General features: G+C 45.7%; 1 pseudogene; it reads right to left on the bottom strand.

The window, feature by feature from the left end:
* Positions 1 to 70: 70 nt before the first annotated feature.
* On the bottom strand, positions 71 to 8746 carry LOC132651538 (X-linked lymphocyte-regulated protein 3A-like; annotated as a pseudogene).
* Between the last annotated feature and the right edge of the window lie 4516 nt (positions 8747 to 13262).

Genomic DNA, 13262 nt, shown 5'->3' with positions numbered 1-13262 from the left:
TGCAACTGACCTCTTGGGTTTTAACAGATAGGGGTTTCTTCGGGAACAGGATGACGCAAGATGTAGTTGCTCAAGCTGCAAATGCCTCCAGAAGTAGCTCCACACAGCTGATCTCCTCTCCCCCTGAATGGACTTTTTTCTTCAAAGTATTATGAGAGTAACACATCGAGGAGAGACAGTCGAGCAGCAATACTCTCTTGTTGGCCCTGTCAAGTGCAAGGGCATATTAGATGGGTTTAAAATAAACAGTGCTTGGCCATCCTCACTTTCTGTGTGAAAGACTGGGTACTTACATTCACCATCAGAAGTTTCATCTCCAAGGTGTCTATGAGACCCGTCAGCTCTTCAGCCATGGAATTCTCCCAAGAGTACTTCAGAATCTCAAGTTTCTAAAGTGAAAAGACATGTGCAGAAATCAGCCCTGCTCACCTTGGCTTACAAATGCTATCCGCAACATTTACAAGGGAAGAAATACATATACCATTTACAACATGAAGTTCAAAACACCCACCAAAGTGACACAGACATTGGCAGTCCTCAGCCCACTGCTTAATGTTCAGATGATGAGGTATTTCCTGTGGGCATGGCTCAGGGGAAGGGTGCTTGCCCAGTATGTGTGAGACCCTGGAACCTCTCACCCCACACAGCAAAAAGAAAAGCAAAGGAAGCCAAATGGAAACTGTGAGCACGAGGCATGAGCCCATTTATTGTCACTCACCCACTTCATTGTGAGATGGAATAGCTTGTCCTGTAGTATGACCACAGCACACCATAAAATTAAAACTCAGGGTTTCTTCAACCCCCACCTCCACACACACATTGCCTTTAGTAGAAACAGGGCACGTCATAAATGAACATTTTTTAGGTTGAAAGTATTTTGTCAAAATTTATTTTTATTTTATGTGCATTGGTGTTTAGTCTGCCTGTATGTCTATGTGAGGGTGTCAGCACTGGGACTTCCAGATAGTTGTGAGCTACAGTGGGTTCTAGGAATTGAACCTGGGTCCTCTAGAAGTCAGTGCTCTTAACCTCTGAGCCATCTCTCCAGTCCCCTAAATGGTTTTGTTAAACCCAGTGGAGAGGTTCTAAAACTTTGCAGGACCTCTTCCACAGTCCAGTGATGCAGTGACCATAGAAACAGGAACAACAAAGAGATCTTAAGATTGGAATGAGCAAGCAAGTTTCTGGGCTGCTGAGTTGTCAAACAATATTTCAAAAGGAACAGATACTGGAAGTGTGTGTGAGAGAGAGCGAGAGCGAGAGTGAGAGAGAGAGTGAGAGAGAGAGAGAGAGAGAGAGATAGGGGTTGGTGTTGAAGGGGACAATCATAAAAAAGCAAGGGATGGATCCTATCAACTCAGGTGTTTTGAGTCATCTTAATTACTCTGGATGAACAAAATTTTAACAGCAACTTGAACAAACCCATTCAAGTCAAGTCTGAACAAAACCAGAGAATGCTGTATTTAATTATTTTGTAAATAACTATGAACCTTTAGGTAGTATAGGTCAGTGTGCCTAGGAAGAATTAGCAAAGACAGGCCTATTACAGAGGGTAATTCTCAATTCACAATCCCATAGTCAGCCTTCTGCATACCTTTTCACTGTGTGCTAAGTCAGAGCACTGTCTCACAATTGTAATTGGCCATATGAAGCTATGTTTCAGCCATGCAACGATGCAAACTGAAAATGGACTGAGCAAGTTAAGAAAGTGTAGGTTCTATATATTTATGTCACTACTCTGTTCAGAAATGGATTGCAGGGTCTGGGAAGACAGCTTCAGTGGACAAGGAGCTTGCTCCACAAGCATAAAAAGCCAACTTCAGCTCTCCAGCACACATGTTAAAAGACACGCATGGTGACACATCAACCTGGGGTGGGACAGGCAGAGCCTAGGGACCTGGTGAACAGTCAGCCTGGCCATAGTGGCAAATTCCATGTCCACTAGCCATCTTGTTTCAGAAAGGTAGGATGGAGCCAGGCATGCATTTTAATCCCAGCACTTGGGAGGCAGAGGCAGGCAGGTGGATCTCTGTGAGTATGAATCGAGCCTGGTCTATACAGTGAGTTCCCAGACAGCCAGGGCTACATAGTGATAAAAAGGCAAAACAGACAAAGGGAAAAAAAGAGATGTGGTGAACAGTGACTGAAGGTACCCACAGTTGACTTCTGGCCTCCACACACACATGCACAAACAGGTACATATGTGTGTCCATGTTTGCACATACTTACCAGAGGTAAACAACATTGTGAGACAAGATGGGACTCTCTGAAAAGCATCAATGCCCTTTACAATTTGAACAACTCTGGATGAAATTACCAAGGCAGCAATTCCTGCTTCAATGACTCTCCTAACCCTGAGTGAATCAAAAAATTAAACACTCATTTCGTACTTAGGTTTACATGGATCATGGGGCATGTAGATAATGCTGGAGGGTGTTTACAGCTAACTTTCCAAAGGTCAGTGTTCCCGTCTACAAGTTGCTTTGTCAGGATGTACAACACACCTCCAAGTACTGTTCACACAGAGATTTAAATTCTTCCATTTTCTCCTTCTGAAGAACCAGAGACTGAAGAACAAAGTTGCATTGCTCCTTAAATATTCTCTACGGGCAAAGACAGTAAAAGATATATGAACAATTCAAGGGAAGCCACAAAGCTCACAGAAACACAATTCTGTATTATATTTGTGCAAAGCAGATAGGAAGAATAACTGTAATATTTTTTTTCCATTTAACACAATGACTGCATTTACATGAGTTACTTGATAATTCCAAATAACAGTAATGTGAAGACCACTCATTTTATCCGAAGTGTTCCTACTTAACAATATTCAAAACATTCCTATTAGTTTCTGAAGACTTGAAAACCTCCCAGTAGAGGCCTCCAACTCTGGTGAACTCTCTGCATTAAAAGAAGTTACCTTGAGTTGTCCCCATTATTTGTCATCCCCCCACATAAAAGCCCACTCCATTTTCTCCTTTCCATTAAGAGTACAGTCAATAGCGCCATGCTTAACAGGGATGGATTCTTTAAGACCCACTTCAGATGCTTTCCTGGACCACTGTAAGAATACATATGGAAAAGAAACTTCTGAAACAGTTCTGTGGGGATGGGGCCTTCAGGTATCTCTGCTGCTAATGCTGGGAAACCAAGGCACAGAGGTAAACTGTTTCCTGAGTTAGCATAATTGCCAAAGAACTGGACCGTGACTGCCTTCCACACGGTGCCATGCCAGAGGACATGCTTAGAACTACTGGACAGAACAGGACCTCCATCTTCCCCAGAACTCCAGCCTCTGCTTCCCCACCTTTGGAAATCAGAATCTTCAGGAGGGCAGCTCCATCTACCACCAGGAAGAGAAAGGCCCCAAAGGTGTACCTGTCCCCCAAACCTCATTCTCCTCTTCAGGTTAGAGGCAAATCAGTCACCATCAAGTGTCCATCATGGCAAGAGGGCTTTCCCTCTTTGCCTCTGGGACTGGGCTGATCTGAACTCCAACCACTGAAAGCTAAGTTTCCACCTGCTCTGCCACAGTCACACCGACTACTCCATGCTGCATCCTTGATCACTGTGTCAGAAAGCTAGGTTGGGCCTCCTGCTCCTTGGTGTCCTCACATCATAGATCATGAAGGACTCCCTCTCATGATGCAATCCTATACCTTCTCCTGCACTTTCCAGGCAGTGTCTTCTCAGCCCCTGACTCCACCCCCATTCTGGCTCCTAACCCATCACTGACTTTGTCTTCTCTCTGTTGTGGATATTTTTGTTTAAGATATGTAAACATGTTTTTCTTATAATCCCAAGTGGGGGATTTTGCTTTGTTCACACATGTTAATTGTCTCATGCAGAGCATGGTCTTTGCCAGCTGGAATTAGTTGAATTCTGAGGACTTTGAACTTTACAAATATGGTAGCCAAGAGGAAGAAGGCATGGTGGCTTGGAGGAGATGGAGGAGGACTGCTCGCTGCCCTTGCTGGTTGCTGGTTACCTGGATATCTGGATTTCCTGATGACTGATACTGGTGTTGCCCACAAAAGAATCCTATGACCCTACCCAGCAGGAAGAAGTAAAGAGGCCTATAAACATTTTCCCTTTTCCCTACCTGGGGATGGGGTTTGGAAGGAAGGTATAAGCTTTAAGATACTGACAAAAGTAGTATTTGAAAAACTAAAGCCTACATCTCTCCCCAGAAAAAGAAGCAAGCCAAGGAAGGAGAAGTATAGCCAGTCTCTCCTCAGCACAGCCACCACCCTCCCTAAGCACATATTCTGTCCCTCTACCTCCTGACTTGCTGATGCTGACACAGTGGACTCCTTCAAAGCTAAGCCTGATACTCACAGAGAGCTTTTCTGCCTGTTTCTTGACTTGACCTGCATCCATGTTTAACTTCTAATTCAAATTCGTAATCTGAAGAGAATATTGTTCATAAAGTATCTGCCTGTAAAAGACAACAGTGTCTACTGTGTGTGAGATTCCTTCACAACATGAAGAAAGTGCATTCAAAGCATGACTGACTTGCCCTCACTAACTCTCGATGGAGGAATGGGGAAAGGGAATTTAAGTATTCTGACAGGGAAAAGGAGTGTGACATGCACTATGTGGTCTTACACTAACAGTATCCCTTCCTCCTTGGCTGAGAGTAAGTCACTTCATTGCTCTTAGAGCTAGAAAATTTGGGAAGAAGATCTATTTTTTTTACTAACATTCCATACAGAGCTTCTAGCCAGTGGGATCAAAGCTATTCCTCAATCTCTTGCCATCCTTACTCACTAATCAACTGTCACCAGGTCTGGCATCAAAGCACCAAGAAGCAACCCTACCTTAGTCCATACTGGACTTTGAAAACATCCTCAACTTTCTTCTGCATGGTTTGGAAAGACTTGTTGATGATAGCTCTGAATCTTTCTCTGTTTTCCTTAAGAAAGATCTTAAGGGGTCCTGTATTGAAAAACAATCACATAAGCATGACCATAATGTTCCCTCAACAGTGCTGGGAATACACTTGTTATCAAAAGATGGAAATAATCTGCCAATGGAAAGATTACCTGCCTCCTTTCTTTCAGTCAAGAATTTCAGGGATTATGACCTTTATGTGAAATTAGATAGTTGGACTTTACTGTCTATATATTACATACCAAACAAATTGGAGGGGACTTAACAAAAAAGGTGCCGAGTCACTGTGTAATTTCTTTATGAGATGTCACTTATAAAGTATAAAATTAATCAATTCATTAGGTATGCTTCAGTTCCAGGACAAGTTCAGAGGGACTGCTGGGATGCTTTATACAAAACACAAACGTAGTCCATTTACAAAATCTCCAAAGGGACAGAGATTACTGCACAGTGAGATGAAAATACTGTAATTATTGCAGCCATTGAGGCTTTTAGACAAATTTAATAAGGTAAAGATCCTGAATAATTTAAAGAGAAAAAAAGACATTGATACATAGGAAAAGTCTGTTTAATTTGGGATGGAACCCAGAGCCCTGAGCATACTAGGCAAGTGCTCTCCCACCAGGGTACATCCCTATCCTGAGTCCAGGTTAGTTTCTAGATGTGACTCTCATTAGAAAATTCTGCAGAGCTCCCAGCCGGTTCTTAGTTTGTAATGTTTTCAAACAGTTCACGTGACTAACATCGGATAGCAATTTAAAGCAGGATTCAGTCTGATCATACAATGACCACAGGCAATAACAGTGCTGACTTCATCTTTCCACTTCCTGTGCTATTTTTTGCACGTTAAGCAGTGGGCAGCTATTTAAGAGGGCATGACACTCACCACCCAGCCACTCCCCTCCTAAAATAACTGGACTAGATTACAAATGAGTGAAGAGAAAATGTGATGTTAAAAACAGATGTATCACTTGTGTGAATAAAAACCTGGAAGATAGTATCACTTGTGTGAATAGAAACCTGGAAGACAGATACTTTCACCCAATTTTTAAGTATCTCACAGTGAGCAAGAGTCTTCACACTACAGGTGCCATGTTCTTCATATCGACAATTAACGTGAAGTAGAGAGTTAGCAATCTAACAAATACTATTTGACACCAAGTGTTTGAGAACAAGGCAGTAAACACACTTTAAAGAAGTCGTGCACATGCATCAATACACAAACACAAACACCACACTCACAGACACACAAATAGATACTCACACACACAGATGCTCTCTCTCTCTCTCTTTCTCTCTCTCTCTCTCTCTCTCTCACACACACACACACACACACACACATTAGACTTGAGTCTGGGAATAGCTGGTACATGACTTCCAGACAGTCACTGACACCCATGTGCTCCCAGAGAGGGACGTTGACTAGAAAGGGCTGCCTTATGAGCCTTGAAGGTTTCCTGTGGAATGGGAATTTCAGGGAGATGAACCTGAAGCCACAAACAAGCTTGAGTCAGTTATTAGCATCTGAAATCTGCTATTCCAACAAATGTTCAAGCACCACATCCACTCAGCGTTCTGTAGTGGAAGTTCTGGTTTCTTTAAAAACGCAAAGTTATGTTATGTAAACATGTTTTTGTTTTAATCCCAAGTGTGGGACTTTAGTTTGTCCACAGCTGATATTGTCTCCTGCAAGGCTTGGTCTTTGCAAGCTGGTAACAGCCTGCCTCATGCAGCACACACAGGGGTGTGGTCTAGGTCTCTGAGAGATATAAATACAAGAGCCCAGAAGGGGAAAGTGTGGCAGTTTGGAGAGATCAGAGATGGACAGTGTGGTGGTTTGGAAAGACATGGGAGAGATGCTTTATAGCACAGTAGCTTGGAGGAGATAGATGTAGGAGACTACTTGCTGTGTTCACTGTTGACAGAGAATTAGTATGACCCCAAAAGAACCCCTTGACCCTAAACAGCCAGGAAAAGTAAAGGGGTCTGCAGCCTCTCTCCCCACTAACCTTCTCTCTCTTACCTAAGGTTAAAGGGTTGGTGGAAGGGAACCACCCCAAATTGAAAACAATTTTAAAATGAGCACAACAGTGTTCCACCTACCAAGAGATTTTAGGATATCCCCTGGGGTGAACCCAGCCCTACAGGAGCCCATCTTGTTTTTGCTGTTGTTGTTTGCTTGTTTTGTTTTGTTTTACCTGGAGTGATTGCATCTGCATTTTGGGTGTCATCTGGTGTGACATTTGGATCCAGCTTTGGGTGCATGCCAGCACTGCAAGGGCCTTCCTTTCTCTGCTTGACATGGCTAGAATCTTTGGGAAATACGACTCCTAGAACTAGAGATATCAGGAGGAAGTACAAAATAGCAGTGGAAACAGGGACCAGGACTCCAAAGAGGGTGGCCAGAGGTCCAGGCCCTTGTGTTGGAGCGAAGAGAGGGCAAGAGGATGTCCCCAATGTCCTGCCCTGTCCCATTTCTCTACCTGAACCTGGATCTCCCTGAACAACTACCTCTCAAGATCAGTAGTACCCTATGCTGCTTTCCCAACCCCTGGATAGGAAAATCCTGGGTCTTGCCTCCATTAAAACAAGGTACCTAAAGCTGGTGTCTGGTTGGGACGTGGGAAGTCACTGGTGCCTACTTAGTCACTGAGGCCAAGGCTCCCAGCTCACATGCTATCCCACTTAACCCTCCAAATCCTGCAACCCTCATGGCCTGTCCCTAGCCTTGTCATCTGGAACCTTGTCCAGTCCCATTTGGAAGTGAAGCTCCTGGTATCACGCCAAAGGTTTGCCTTGGACATGCCTCTTTGTGGTGCCACTGGGCTACCACATGAGCTAAGGCTTCTCTCTGATCCCTGTCCCAACTGGTGACCATCATAACAGAGTTCCCCAATAGCAAGTCATCCACCCAGCATACTCTCCTGCCCCTGGAGCCTACTTCTTTTTAAAGAATGGCTGGTCATCCCTATCTAGGCCCCACCTCCCAGAGCAAATCTCTCTGAATGGCTGGAAAGGCATATACACCCAGAAGGAAGTGGCTTTAAACTGGTGCCTGTGGGATATGGATGCAGAAGCTGCTGGCTGGTGAAGGGGCCCATTCCTCCCCCATCCCCTTTAGGCAGGCATTTCTGTTGCTGCCAGGCGCGTGGCTGCACATAAGCAGGACCCAGATGTCCACTGAGGACTACAACCGGAAACTGGAACTTGTGGAGGGGAGACCGTTACTTTCTCTTCTACACCCCACTCTTACAACCACCTCTCTTCAAACCTGCAACTATCTGGACCCCTTTTTTCTCCACTGCCCTCAGTGGTCTATCTCACTACCGGGTAGAAGTCAGTCTTCTAAACTTACCAACACAGATAAACAGCTTTAAGGGCTGTGTGTCTGCCTCCTCCTGTGCCCTCCTTTCCACGGAGTCCCCTTTGTTATTTCTTTGTGAGATAAGCATGCTTGCAGGTAAGCTTCCTGGAACTGAAATGATTAAAAACCCAGTATTCTTCAACTGTGCATTGGCTGACATAGCACTTGCGCGTGTGCAATCAGTACCCGCGCAATGCGCATGCTTCAAGGGGCCAGCATGCCTCGTCCAATCACTGTTGCCTTCTGGTGAGGGATGGCCCATGGCTTCATTTCCTTGAGCTACAGCTGCAGCCTGTTACGCCCATCTCTTTATCGAGATGCTTCTGATTTGCTGGAACAGAAAGAAGCACCAAGGTATGCCAGAGGCTCAGGGTGAGCTTCCTGTGGGTCACAACAGGCAATGATAAGTGCATGCGGAAGGAGATCTGAGGCTGTACTCGAGGAATAGGCAAACCTGTCATTTGCGCAGATACAGTTGGACACAGCCATTGCGCACGTGTGAAAGCTCTACTGTACTTTTCTCTCCAGTTGGTGCTCCTGTGGCAGTGTGGCCTGTGGCTGTATCTTAAGAGGACCCAGTTTGGCTCTTAATAGTACACAGGGGGACAGGTGTCCAAAACCATAAATCCTTAACTCTATCATGACACTTTCCTGCTTGGATACCCGCCCTCTCTTTCTAGAGTCCACGTTCTCATGTATACAGTTATGTTTGCTGAAACCAACCCCCTTTCATGGAGAAGACCTTTCAATTCAGGTCTTGTACCAGGCGACCTCAGTTAAGGTTTATATTGCTGTGACACAGCACCATAACCAAGGCAGCAATAGAAAAGAAAGAGTTTATTTAGGGCTCATGGTTTCAGAGGGCCAGGATCCATAAAGGCACAGAAAGGAGTTGGTAGACATGGTATCTGCAGCTGGAAGCAGGGGCTGAGGGATTCCTTCTCAAATGTCAAAAGGAGGTGATGAGAAAAAACTCCAAATGGAGTGAGTCTTTCAAAACCTCAAGACCTATTTCCTCAAGCAAGGCCTAGTCTCTCAAGCCTCTCCACAGAACCACAGTTTGATTTCAGAGTGGAAAGCAAAGAAAAAAATAGGGCAGGGAAGAAACCAAAGTCTGACCTGGACAGATAAACCTGCAACTTTCTGGGATGAAAATTGTGCTAAGGGAAGGAAGCTGGTCAGGGCTCTTCCTAGAGTGGGTGAGGGGCTTGGGTAGGAGGAAGCAGATGCAGCTGTGTGTGTTTGGGGGAAGTATTACAGGTAGATTAAGACATTCTTGAGAAATGTATGATCTCCTCTTTCTGGGATTGGTTCCCCAAACAAGGCAGTCTAGGTTGGGAAACTGCCTTCCCCAGCCAGGAGATGTGGATGTGATAGACCCAGAGCACTATGGCAATGACAGGTCTTGGGAAAAATCTTGTTTTCTACAGCCAGGGCATTATAGCATCCACTAACAGGAGGACCAAATATTCAAATGCTTGAGAGTATGGGGCACATCTCATACAAACCAGCAAACGAGTGAGGCTGTGGTGGAAATTCCCCAAACTGCCACATATTAAAAACAATGGAATTCCCAGGGTGAAGGTTGTCCCTGTGAACTGAGCCCACTCCAAAGAAACCAGAGCCCCTGAGGAGATGGGGTAAAGTCCATTTTAACCCAACAACCAACCTTTACTGCCACATGTATACTTCTGTTCTTGTATTCCCTGCTTGCTTTCCTCTGCTCCCCTGCCTGATAAAAAGCTACTAAACATAACTCTAAGAGCCAATGCCACAATGCCATACTAGAGTGATCTGGGTGTGGACCATTAAAGAAATAACTTTTCCTCTTCCCAACTGAAAAACGGCTGGGTGACTCAGTTTTGCAGAAACTCCCACAACAAAGCAGGCAAAAGTGTTTGGGATAGACTGGTGATTTTTGTTTATGGATGGAGGGCCCTGGAGGTACAGCGGCAAATATGTCTGGTCCACCAGGCCCGCACCAGCCATGGGAACGCTTCAGGCCTTTCTCCTCTAGCAAACAGTTTTAAGGGCTGTGTGTCTGCCTCCTCCTGTGCCCTCCTTTCCACAGAGTCCCCTTTGTTATTTCTTTGTGAGATAAGCATGCTTGCAGGTAAGCTTCCTGGAACTGAAATGCTTAAAAACCCAGTATTCTTCAACTGTGCATTCTCCCACTGTTCTCCATTGTTCTTTCACTTTCTCAGTTGGGGCCAGAATGGAACCAATGAGGAACAGTCAAGATACTTATGGTGTGAGGAGGAAACAAAACCATCTGGGCTGTTTGTTCTGTTACTCCTCCCCAATCTCACCCCACCCTCATGTGCTTTGAGGAGTTGGTTTTCAGTTTTAATGTTGTGTTTTGTTTTGCTTTTCAGAAAGGAATTAATTGCTTGGCAACTTACTTTTGTAGTCCCTGAGCAGTGCACTGCAAGAGCTGTCAAATCAGTGGCCCCTCCTTCCTGCCCCAGCTTATGCCACAAGGTGCTGCCATAGTAGCTATCAAAATGGTAGCATCTGTCAAAATGGAGGGACCTATCAAGACAGCAACACCTCAGCCTGCTACCATCCTGAGGTGCCACCAAAGGAGCTGTCCTTTGGTGTCTAAGGAAAGAAGGTGCAGACACCATAATCCAAGATTTTGTATGGGATTTTGTATGGTGTCTACATCTTCTTTCCTTATCATCTTCCAGCCTTACTGAGATACCACCTCGGGATCTGTCCACAGTGGCAGCATCCCTTTCCAGCCTCCCCTAACAGTGACACCCAGCCCCCTGCAGCTGTGAAGGTCTTCCCATCCCAACCCATGGGCCTGATGCAGGGGAAAGGGGGTGAGTCCAAGCTCAGGACTTGAAATCCTAAAATCCTCATTCTGCAAATATCTGCCATGAAAAGCTCCTCCCCGTAAGAAATCCCATAAAACTTCTGCTTTTTGTTACCTTCCTTGCAGTGCTCTCCTAGGAACAGGGACAGCAACTCCTGGATTCCTCCCTCCTATCCTTAGACACGATGCTCCAATAAATCTCTTTTATGAAATTTGCTACCTGGAATGACTCTCATCTGAAGAAGCAGCTAAGAAAACAATGAAAAGAAATGGGAAGAAGTGGAGTGGAGCTAAGGTTGCTGAGCTCCTCACCTCAGCTGGAGATACCCTCTCCTAAGAGCGGAACCACATGCTGAGAAGGATTCCTCTTAGAGCTCTGTGGTTCCTGGTCAATCCTGTCTCAGGATGCCCTGCCATGGGGACACTGTTGCACTTCAGAGCTGTGTGCTTCTTGGGCTGCCATGTTTAAGGACTCCCTTAGATGGGGACAGTGTCCCACTGCAGATATGTGTAGTTCCTGGGATGCCCTGCCACAGGATGCCCTTCTATTAGGACTACTGTCTTACCTCAGAGCTGTGTGGTTCCTGCGTTGCTATATCTCAGGATGTCTTTCAATAGGGACACTGTGACATTGCAGTTCTGTGAAATTCCTGAGATACTGTCTTAGGATGCCATTCCATTGGGACACTCTTCCACCTTAGAGCTCCTGTGTCTCAGAATGTACACTGTCCCAACTCAGAGCTGTGTTGTTCCTGGGCTCTTGTGTCTCAGGAGCCCCTTCCAATGTGAAACTGTCCCATCTCAGATCTGTGTTGTATCTGGGCTCCTATGTCTCAGGATACCATTCAATTGGAACACTGCCCCACCTCAGAGCTGTGTTGTTCCTGGGCTCCTGTGTCAGGATACACTTCAATGGGGACACTGTCCCATCTCAGTGCTGTGTTGTTCCTGGGCTCCTGGTATCAGCATAAGCATCTACTGGGACACTGTCCAAACTTAGAACTGTGTAGTGCCTGGGCTGCTGTGCTTAAGGATGCCCATCCATTTGGACACTGTCCCCCTGCAGTACTGTATGGTTCCTGAGGCCCTATTTCTCGGGATACTCTTCTATAAAGAGACTGTCCCACCTCAGAGCTCTGTTGCTCCTGGCCTCCATTGTCTCAGGATACCCTTCAATTGGGACACTGTCAAACTCAGAGCAGTGTTTTCCCTGAACTTCTGTGTCTCAGGGTAGCCTTCAATTGGAACCATGTCCCAACTCAGAACTATGTTGTTCCTGGGATCCTGTGTCTCAGGATACATTTCCATTGGGACATTATCCAAATTCAGTGCTGGGTGCTTCCTGAATTCCTATATCTCAGGATACACATTAATTTGGACACTGTCCAAACTCAGTACTAGCTTGTTCTGTGCTTCTGTGTCTCAGGATTCCTTCCATTCTACACTGTCCCACCTCAGAGTTGTGTGGTTTCTGTGTTCCTATGTCCCAGGATACCCTCCCATTTTCACACTGTTCCATGTTAATGCTGTGTGGTTCCTGAGCTCCCGTGTGTCAGGATACCCTTCCACTGGGACACTGTCTCACCTCAGAACTGTGTTGTCCATGGGCTTCTGTGTCTCAGAATACCCTTCCAGTGGGACATTCTCACATTGCAATGCTTTGTAGTTCCTGGGGTCTTGTGTCACAGGGTACCAATCCATTGGGGCACTGTCCCACCGTAGGCCTGTTGTTCCTGGGCTCCAGTGTCTCAGGACACACTTCCATTTGGACACTGTCCCAACTCAGTGCTGTATTGTTTCTGTGGTTCTGTGTCTCAGGAAACCCTGTCGTTGGGATACTGTCCCAGCTCAGACCTGTGTTGTCCCTGGGCTCTGGTGTTTCAGAAAGCCTTTCATTAGAACAATGTCCCACCTCAGAACTGTGTTGTTCCTGGGCTTTTGTGTCTGAGGATACCCATCCATTGTGACACTGTCTCTCTTCACAGCTGACTTGATCCTAGGCTCCAGTGACTAAGGATACCATTCCATTGGGACACTGTCCCACCTTGAGGTGTTTTGTTTCTGTGTTCTGTGACTCAGGGTAGCCTTCCACTGTGACACTGTCCCTCCTCAGAGCTGTGTCTCCAGTGTCTCATGTTACACTTCAATAGTGACACTCTCCCTCCTCAGTAATGTGTGGTTCCT

The sequence above is a fragment of the Meriones unguiculatus genome (genome assembly GCF_030254825.1).
Source record: "Meriones unguiculatus strain TT.TT164.6M chromosome X unlocalized genomic scaffold, Bangor_MerUng_6.1 ChrX_unordered_Scaffold_31, whole genome shotgun sequence".
NCBI lineage: Eukaryota > Metazoa > Chordata > Mammalia > Rodentia > Muridae > Meriones > Meriones unguiculatus.
This window is presented reverse-complemented; position numbering and strand designations above follow the sequence as displayed.